Source organism: Nicotiana tomentosiformis, chromosome 2, assembly GCF_000390325.3.
Source record: "Nicotiana tomentosiformis chromosome 2, ASM39032v3, whole genome shotgun sequence".
Taxonomy (NCBI): domain Eukaryota; kingdom Viridiplantae; phylum Streptophyta; class Magnoliopsida; order Solanales; family Solanaceae; genus Nicotiana; species Nicotiana tomentosiformis.
The window spans coordinates 99894812-99903153 of NC_090813.1; the positions used below are offsets into that span (position 1 = coordinate 99894812).

At 36.0% G+C, this 8342-nt stretch overlaps 1 non-coding gene across 1 annotated transcript; it reads right to left on the reverse strand.

Annotated features, from left to right (window-relative positions):
• Nucleotides 1-6190: 6190 nt before the first annotated feature.
• Nucleotides 6191-6297, reverse strand: LOC117281018 (small nucleolar RNA R71). Its single transcript, XR_004511602.1, has one exon. It is a non-coding gene; the product is annotated as a small nucleolar RNA R71 (small nucleolar RNA).
• Nucleotides 6298-8342: the final 2045 nt, after the last annotated feature.

The window sequence follows — 8342 nt, forward strand, 5'->3', positions numbered from 1 at the left end:
CCTCCGGATTTTTAAAAGTGTTTTGTTCAAATTTTATCTTTATATGAAAAGTGGCTACATTTCGATTACTTTTGAAATTGTGGATATTTTTCAATTACCAATTGTAAATATGGTTATTTCTATTTTTTTTTTTCCATCTAAAGTTGGATTGATTTTTAGCCCAAATTGATCCATGAGTAACTTTGCTAAAATATTTTTTTTTTAAATATATTATTTTTTATTTAATATGTTATATATGACCATAACAAAAGACAAAAAGTCTTATTTGATAATTGAACAATTCATTAAAAAAATAATACACATTAATTAAAGTTTGGTAAGAGTTTGATAGATTGGGCTATGATCTAGATTTTAGTTCAACTTGACCCAACATATCTCAGCCCAAGTTACTTTTGGGTAGATTATTGACCCGTCCTATTTATTGACCCAATCCATTTTAACCCGCTCAAAATCAGCTCAACCCCCATTTGACACCCTAGAAATACCTAATCGTCTTTCATTACAATTTGTCAATACCCAGCTGATTTTAGCTTCAACTAAGCAGCAACTTACGGGTCCTTTGTTACATGGGATAAGGATAATATATAATTTTCGGATAAAATTTAAAATTAACTTTATCCTATGTTTGGTTTGGGGTATTAACTAATCTCGAGATAATTTTTACACTAAAATAATGTGATTAATTATCTCATATAAAATGTGGAATAATCAATCCCATGAGACATCCACCATTGTACCAAACACCCTTAAAGTTTTGCGAACACCAGGTTCGATCTTCGAAAGACCCAGCAATGAAATCCCAAAATTTTGTCCACAAGTTGTTCAAATCAGAATACAAACTCGATCTTAGCTCCACAATTCAAAATCAATCGAATTTCAAACACCAACACCAAGTAAATTTGAGCATCCTACCATGAAAACCTTGAATGTTATCCAGCACACATGTGAACTCAAAAACTCCCAAGATTGTTCCTGGAATTTAAACTGAAAAACTCCAGTAATTATTCGTGGAGTTTCAACTACTGATTTTTAGTCCAGGAATTGTTTACTGGAATTCTTCTGTATTTTAAGAAGCGGTATTTTTGTCCAATTTTTATCTGCATTAAAGAAATACTGGTTAAATTCTAATACTCGACCCAAAAAGTGGCTATGCCAGTCAATTGTTAAGATTTTGGGGCATTGGGCAATTGAAGTGGCCCATAATAATAATTTGATATCCTCCTGAAGAATGAAGACGTAATTTTGGGTCGTTTTAAGTCCAAATCCTCGAGGCATGATCTGTATGATTCTCTCCAAGGCATAAGTTGCATTATGAATTTCCAATAATATGGAACTTGATCAGACGATGTGAACTCTGTTAGATTATTAATTCACAGTCATAACAGAAATTAAGACACAATCTTACAGATATAAAATCATAATTTTGAGTTAGAGTCTAAGGAAGCGTACCGTTAAACTCCATGAATTCAAAAGGCAGAATACACCTAGGGTTTCTAATAGCTAGGAAAAGAGGGGTTGGCCTCTATTTATACCAATCGCATGCCAATTGTTATTGGGCCTCACTTATCCACACACACGATATTTAATATTAGGCCTTTTATTTATCCATCACTTGGGTTATGTCACTATCCTTTCAGGCTATCAACAATTAACGTAAGTCCAAATTCCAACATTCTCCCATTTGGATGCCAACGTTAATTGAGGACAATAAAATAATTTTAAAACTTATGAGTTTTGAGAAAAATATTTTAAAAAGAATTTTAGACTCTATAGTGGCCACACTACTCACATAGCCAAGGATAGAATAACCCATATAACAATCCATCCAGTCTCAACGGAGAACACTAACAATGAATCATAGCAGGCATCACACCATTTCAAGATATGAGTTATATCTATGATCACATGTGATAGAATTTCCATCAACATGGATCAAACATGTGTGCTAAGTATATTATCTTTCTAATCAAGCTGAATAGAGCCACACCTCATAGAAAGAAATAGTCCTCCAAGTGATATAATAATCGTACCACCTCAGGAGCCTCCAAATGACACTAAAATCATATCATCTCAAGAGGTTTCCCTTGTGCCTTACCTAGGATAATCAAGGCAACAAGCTAGAAAAACTCAAAGATACCATGAGTTTATGCAATATCCGATCAAAAATAAAAAATAAATAAATTATCATGTTAGTCGATAAGCATAACAAATATAAATTAACACAAGCTTGCATAAAAATAGAATTTATTAAAAGCAATCTCTCAGTCAGTAATTAATAAGTAACTCCCACTAACTAAAGCACATCAAAAGACTCTAAAATACCCATATTTTGAGCATTTTCATTAAACACTACATGCCTAAGACCTTTAGTCAAAGGATCAGCCAACATAGATTCTGTGTTAATATGTTCAATACATATATCACCTTCTTTTACCATGTCTCTAACCTTAAGAAACTTAAGATTAATATGCTTAGAGAATCTTGTTCTCTTGTTATTCCTAGAGAAGAATACAGCTGCATTGTTGTCACAGAAAATAGTCACCGGCTTAAATATAAAATTCATAATTTGTAATTTAATAAGAAAATTCTTCATCCAGACAACATGTGAAACAGTCTCAAAATAAGCAATAAACTCAGCTTCCATTGTAGATGTAGCAGTGATGCTTTGTTTCTCACTTTTCAAAGAAATAACACCTCCAACCAACATAAAAATATACCCAGAAGTTAATTTCATAGTGTCTTGACAACCTGTAAAATCAGAATCTGAATATGCCAGCAGGTCCAGATTATCAACTTTTTTTGTACACAAGCATGAAGTCTTTGGTGCGTTGTAGATATCTCATTAGTTTCTTTGCAGCCACCCAATGTGCCCACTCGGGATTAGAAGAAAATTTTTCCAACATATTAACAGCAAATGATATATTAGGCATTGTACAAACCTGTATGTACATCAAACAGCCAACAATACTTGCATATGGCACATCTCTCATAGTTCACTTTTCAACATTATTTTTCGGACATTGATCCTTGCTAAGTTTGTTTCCTTTTACCACAGGTGCAACACCAGATTTGCAATCTTACATATTCAATATTTTAAGAACACCCTCAATATAGGCACATTGTGATAAACCCAGCAAATCACGAGACCTATCCCTTTTAATTTCTATCCCAATAACAAAAGAGGATTCACCAAGATCTTTCATATCAAAAGACCTAGACAAAATTGTTTGGTCTCATTCATCAAGTCCAAATCATTTGTGGCAAGCAGAATGTCATCAACATAGAGAGCGATAATAATGAAATTTTCATTAGCTATTTTCAGATAAACACATTCATCAAGCTTATTTTTCACAAATTCAAATTTTGTAATAATTTCATCGAATTTCAAGTACCACTGCCTGGAGGCTTGTTTAAGCCCATATATGAATTTGTTAAGCTTGCACACTATATGTTCTTTACTAGCTTCTTTAAACCCTTCAGGTCAAACCATGTAAATTTCTTCAAGTAGACTCCCATTCAGGAAAGCAGTTTTAATATACATCTGGTTCAAATCCAAATCAAAATGAGCCACAAGAGCCATCATAACTCTAAATGCATCCTTAGATGAAACAGGAGAAAATATTTCTTTATAATCAATACCTTCTTTCTGTGTGTAACCCTTAGTAACCAACCTTGCTTTATAACGATCTATGTTTTTCTTGGAGTCTCTTTTACTTTTAAACACCCATTTGCAACCAATAGGCCTAAAACCTACAGGCAATTCAACTAACTCCCACACTATATTGTGTTCTATGGAGTGCATTTCATCTTTCATTGCCTCACGCTATTTATCAACAAATGGAGAGGAAATAGCTTGAGCATATGATAAAGGATCAGTCAGCTCTCCAGTATCACTAAGATTTTCAGTCACATACACGATAAAATCATCATAGATGGCAGACCTTCTTTCTCTTTGTGACCTGCGAAGTGGTTCATTGTGTACATTTTGCTCAGAAACTATGGGATCTGCGTCGTTGTTTCCTTGATTCTTGATGATAGGCTATAATCTCGTATTTTAGTCGCTTATTGCACTCTAATTTACTGCACTTTACTTATGTTGAGCTTTAATTAGTAGTGTTTTATACTTATTATGTGTTTTATACCGTGTAGGAGTGATTCCAAGTTATTTAGATATTACGGAGTAAATTCGAGCTATTTGGAGCTTTGAAGTCTGAGTAGAATCCCAAAGGATTAAACCGGGATCACGTTCGGGGGTCGAGTACCAAGTCTGAATGTCAAAACTGGAATGAAACGAATTACTCTAAGAAACTTACACTGTCGCGCCGCATGGGGCGGCGCGATAGTGCAAAATGTTCCCAGAAAATATTTTACAACTCGTACTGGAATTTACCACAAGCGCGGTGCATGCCGCGGCGCGGTAGTACAAATATGTTAGAGTATCTTCTCATTTTTGCTAAAAATAGTATTTTCGTCCGGGGATTATTGGGGGATGGCTTAAATACACGGAAAAATACCATTTTCTGGACTTTTGACATATTTTCGACCTAAGGAGGCCAAGGAGGCTAAGGAGGAGTTGAAAAAATACAAGCACAAGGATTTCATCATTTCTTCCTCACTCAAGATCTGGGTTTGGATTGAATCTATATTTTCCTATACTTTAACTTTATTTGTGAAGAACTTCTCCATGTCTATGGAGTAGATCCAACTGAGTTTTGATGGATTTGGTATATTGATAGTTGTTTCTGGATTATAACTCTATTTTTATGTTTTTGAATTATTTTGGAAGATTTAATTGTTGCATCTATGTTCACTTATTCTTGTAATCGAGAGAGGCATAACTTGTGATATATTGGTATTATATTGTTGGTTGAGTTCATAGATTCTTCTAAGTAATCAAAATAGGCTAGTTGAATCCTTGATTAAACCTATTTAGGAGGATAATCGAAAGAGGTCCTCCTAAAGACCAATCCATTACGAATTCTTGCATATCTTCACCAAGCTGAAATTGGTTCATATTCGAGAGAGGAGTTTCTACTAAGCAATTGTACTGATAATTAAGTGAATTCGAGAAACTCACTTGAATATTAGAAGTGAATTATCTAGAGTTAGATCCCGAATATTATCATGCACCTATCCTATCAACCCATATTTTTCCAATTGATAACTTCCTTCCTTACCTTTGTTGTGATTGTCATTAGCCAATTGTTGTAGATTTTAGTTTTTTAATTATATAAATCCCCATTGTTGATCCTTCTGGATAGCAACCTAGCTACAAACTACGAGAATATTATTTAAATCCAATCTCTGTGGAGACAATATCATACTATACTATCTTTGACTAGCGAGCACAATTTAAGTGTGTGTTTTGCGCTCATCAAATTTGGCGTCGTTGCCGGGGATTGGCAATCAATAGTGTTTGAACTAGTTTGTAGTACTAATTCAGGAATTTATTTTATATATTTTTTTATACTTTTATTTTGTTCTTCACGGGTTTCTCCTCCGTGTGCAGGGCAACAGATTAAGTCCGTAGTGTATGACACGATCTTCTTGTAAAGAAGTAATACCTTACAACCCAGAATTGGAAAAACACCTGCGGCAACTGAGGAAGGAGAAAGAGTTCACCGTAAGGTTCTTGGGGAAAACTTTAACCCAAGAACACATGGTTAATAACGATGATAATGAGGTAGAGGCGGATGCAAGGATAGTTGTTGAGGCAGCCCATAGAGCTGCTGAGGAAACTGTCGAAGACAATAGGGGTCGAAGATTCAATCTAAATCGACCCTTGATTGATGACCAGTTCGAGAATGCGGTACCAAGACTTGGTAGAGAATTGGGTGACTATGCAAGACTAGTCTACAATCAAGGATTGTTAAGTGTTAGACCACCTCCAATTGCAGCCAATAATTTCGAGTTGAAGCAAGGTTTGCTTCAAACCATTCAAAACAGCTGCGTTTTTAGAGGGAAGATGAATGAAGACCTAAACACGTATCTGATGGACTTCGAGGAGATTATGAACATATTTCAATACAATGGGGTGTCACAAGATGTAGTGTCTTAAAGGACATTCCCCTTTTCACTTAAGGATGATGCGAAGCAGTGGCTTCGAAGCTTGCCAAATGGGTCAATTAGAATATGGGAGGAAATGACCATACAATTTCTTGATAAATATTTCTCCTCAGCTAAGACGGGCAAGCTTAGAAGAGAAATCCATAACTTCTGCCAAAAAGAGAATGAAACTATTTTTGAAGCATGGGAGAGGTTTAAGGAAATAGTTAGAAGGTGTCAACATAGCGGAATTGAACTCTGGATGCAACTCCAGGATTTTTGGGATGGATTGACACCGACCTCGCGTAGAACATTGAGCAATGCAGTTGGAGGCCCCTTTATGAAGAAGACTCCAGAGGATATAGTTAATATTCTGGATGAGTTATCTGAAGATGCTAATCAGTTGCCCTCTGATAGTGTGGATAAAAGAAAATCAACTGGTGTTCACCAAGTTGATGCTACTACATCTGTGCAAGTATACCTTGATGCTATGGCTAAAGAAATATGAAATCTAGTTGTAGCTTCGATGCAAAATGTACACCACGCAGCTTGTGATATATGTGGAAGATGACACCCTACTCATGAGTGTCAAGCCTCAACTGAGGAAGTGAATGTTGTAGAAAACTATAATTTTAATGCAATGGGTCAGAGGCACCCCGGTTTTTCATGGAGTTCACCTGGGGTACTGCAAATGCATGGCAACAAAACAACCCCAGATTCAAGGAACAAGGAGCTCCAGATTTTCAAAAGCAGTAGAGGCAGCAGTATCAACCTCCATAGTCAAATCAACCCAGCATGGAAGATCTTATGAAAACCTTTATTTTCAAGACGGATGAGAGGCTTGATACCCATGATGCAGCTATCAAAGAATTGGGTACATTATTTCGAAGCCTAGAAAGACAGGTTAGGTACTTAGCTACTCTAATGTCTGAGAGAGCCCCAGGAACACTCCCGGCTGATACAGAAAAAAATTCCAAAGAAACAGTGAATGTTGTAACTTTGAGAATTGGGCAAGTGTTGAAAGATCTCACCCCAATCCACAAAGATATGAAACATGAAAAAGAAAGCGGGGAGCAGCTAAAAAGTGGTGTTGAAAAGAAGAAGGAAGAAAACTCGAGAAGGGAGGAACCTGAGGCGAGCAAGCATATGTTTGTGCTTCCTTTTCCCCAAAAGTTAAGTAGAGAAAAGCTGGACAAGCAATTCGAGAGATTTCTAGATGTGCTGAAACAGGTTCATATAAACCTACCATTCACAGAAGTGCTCTCACAAATGTCGGCTTATGCCAAGTTCTTGAAGGAGATCCTGACAAAGAAGAGGAAAATAGAAAAGACCTTAGTGGTCAAGCTCATAGAGTATTGCAGTGCAATATTTCAAAACAAACTCCCACAAAAGTGTGGAGATCCAGGGAGTTTTACCATACCTTCCTCTTTAGGTACTACTAATTTTGATAAGTCTCTATGTGATTCTGGTGCCTCAATTAATTTAATGCCTCTATCTATTTATAGGAAACTGGAGAAGGAGACTGGAGAGATAAGGTCTGCACCAATATCCTTACAGCTGGCAGACCAAACAACTCTAATACCTGAGAGAATAGTTGAAGATGTCTTAGTTCGAGTAGATAAGTTTGTATTTCATGTGGATTTCATAGTGGTTAATATGGAAGATAACAAGGAGGTCCCCCTCATCCTAGGAAGACCATTCCTAGAAATGGGTAGAGCAATATTAGATATACATGAGAGAAAACTCATGCTTAGAGTGGGCGAGGAGACTGTGACTTTTGAGATGGATGTACAAACCGGGGTAAAAAGAGAGAAGCTAGTTGCTAGTGTTGTATGGAAAGTGAAGGGCAAAAACGAGAACGTTGCAATGAGTGAGGAAGAAAAGTGTGGGGTGTACCCCAAGAAGGCCGAGAAGAAGCTACCTGCATGGATAATTTAAAGTGTGGGGTGAGGATGTATATATGTATAGAATGTATAAATGTCTATGTGTATGTGTGTTTGTGTGTTTTTGTAATTCATTTGATTGAAAATTTTAAAGTTTTTTACTTTTCCCGACGATGAATGTCATTCGACAAGTTTCTTGAGGGATTAAGTTGAAAAAAAAAAAGACAAAAGTTTTTTTTTGGTAGCGTATGAATTCCTCCTTGGTTTTTCTTTGTGTTGCGGTTCTTTTCCAAGGGTTTTGTTTGAACCGGATGTAGTTAGTTTTTATTTTTTGTTTAGGATTAGGAAACCTTGTGCTGTGATTTGTAATGAAAGCAATATCTCTTGACTGTATTATGCCTTGAGAATAGTAAG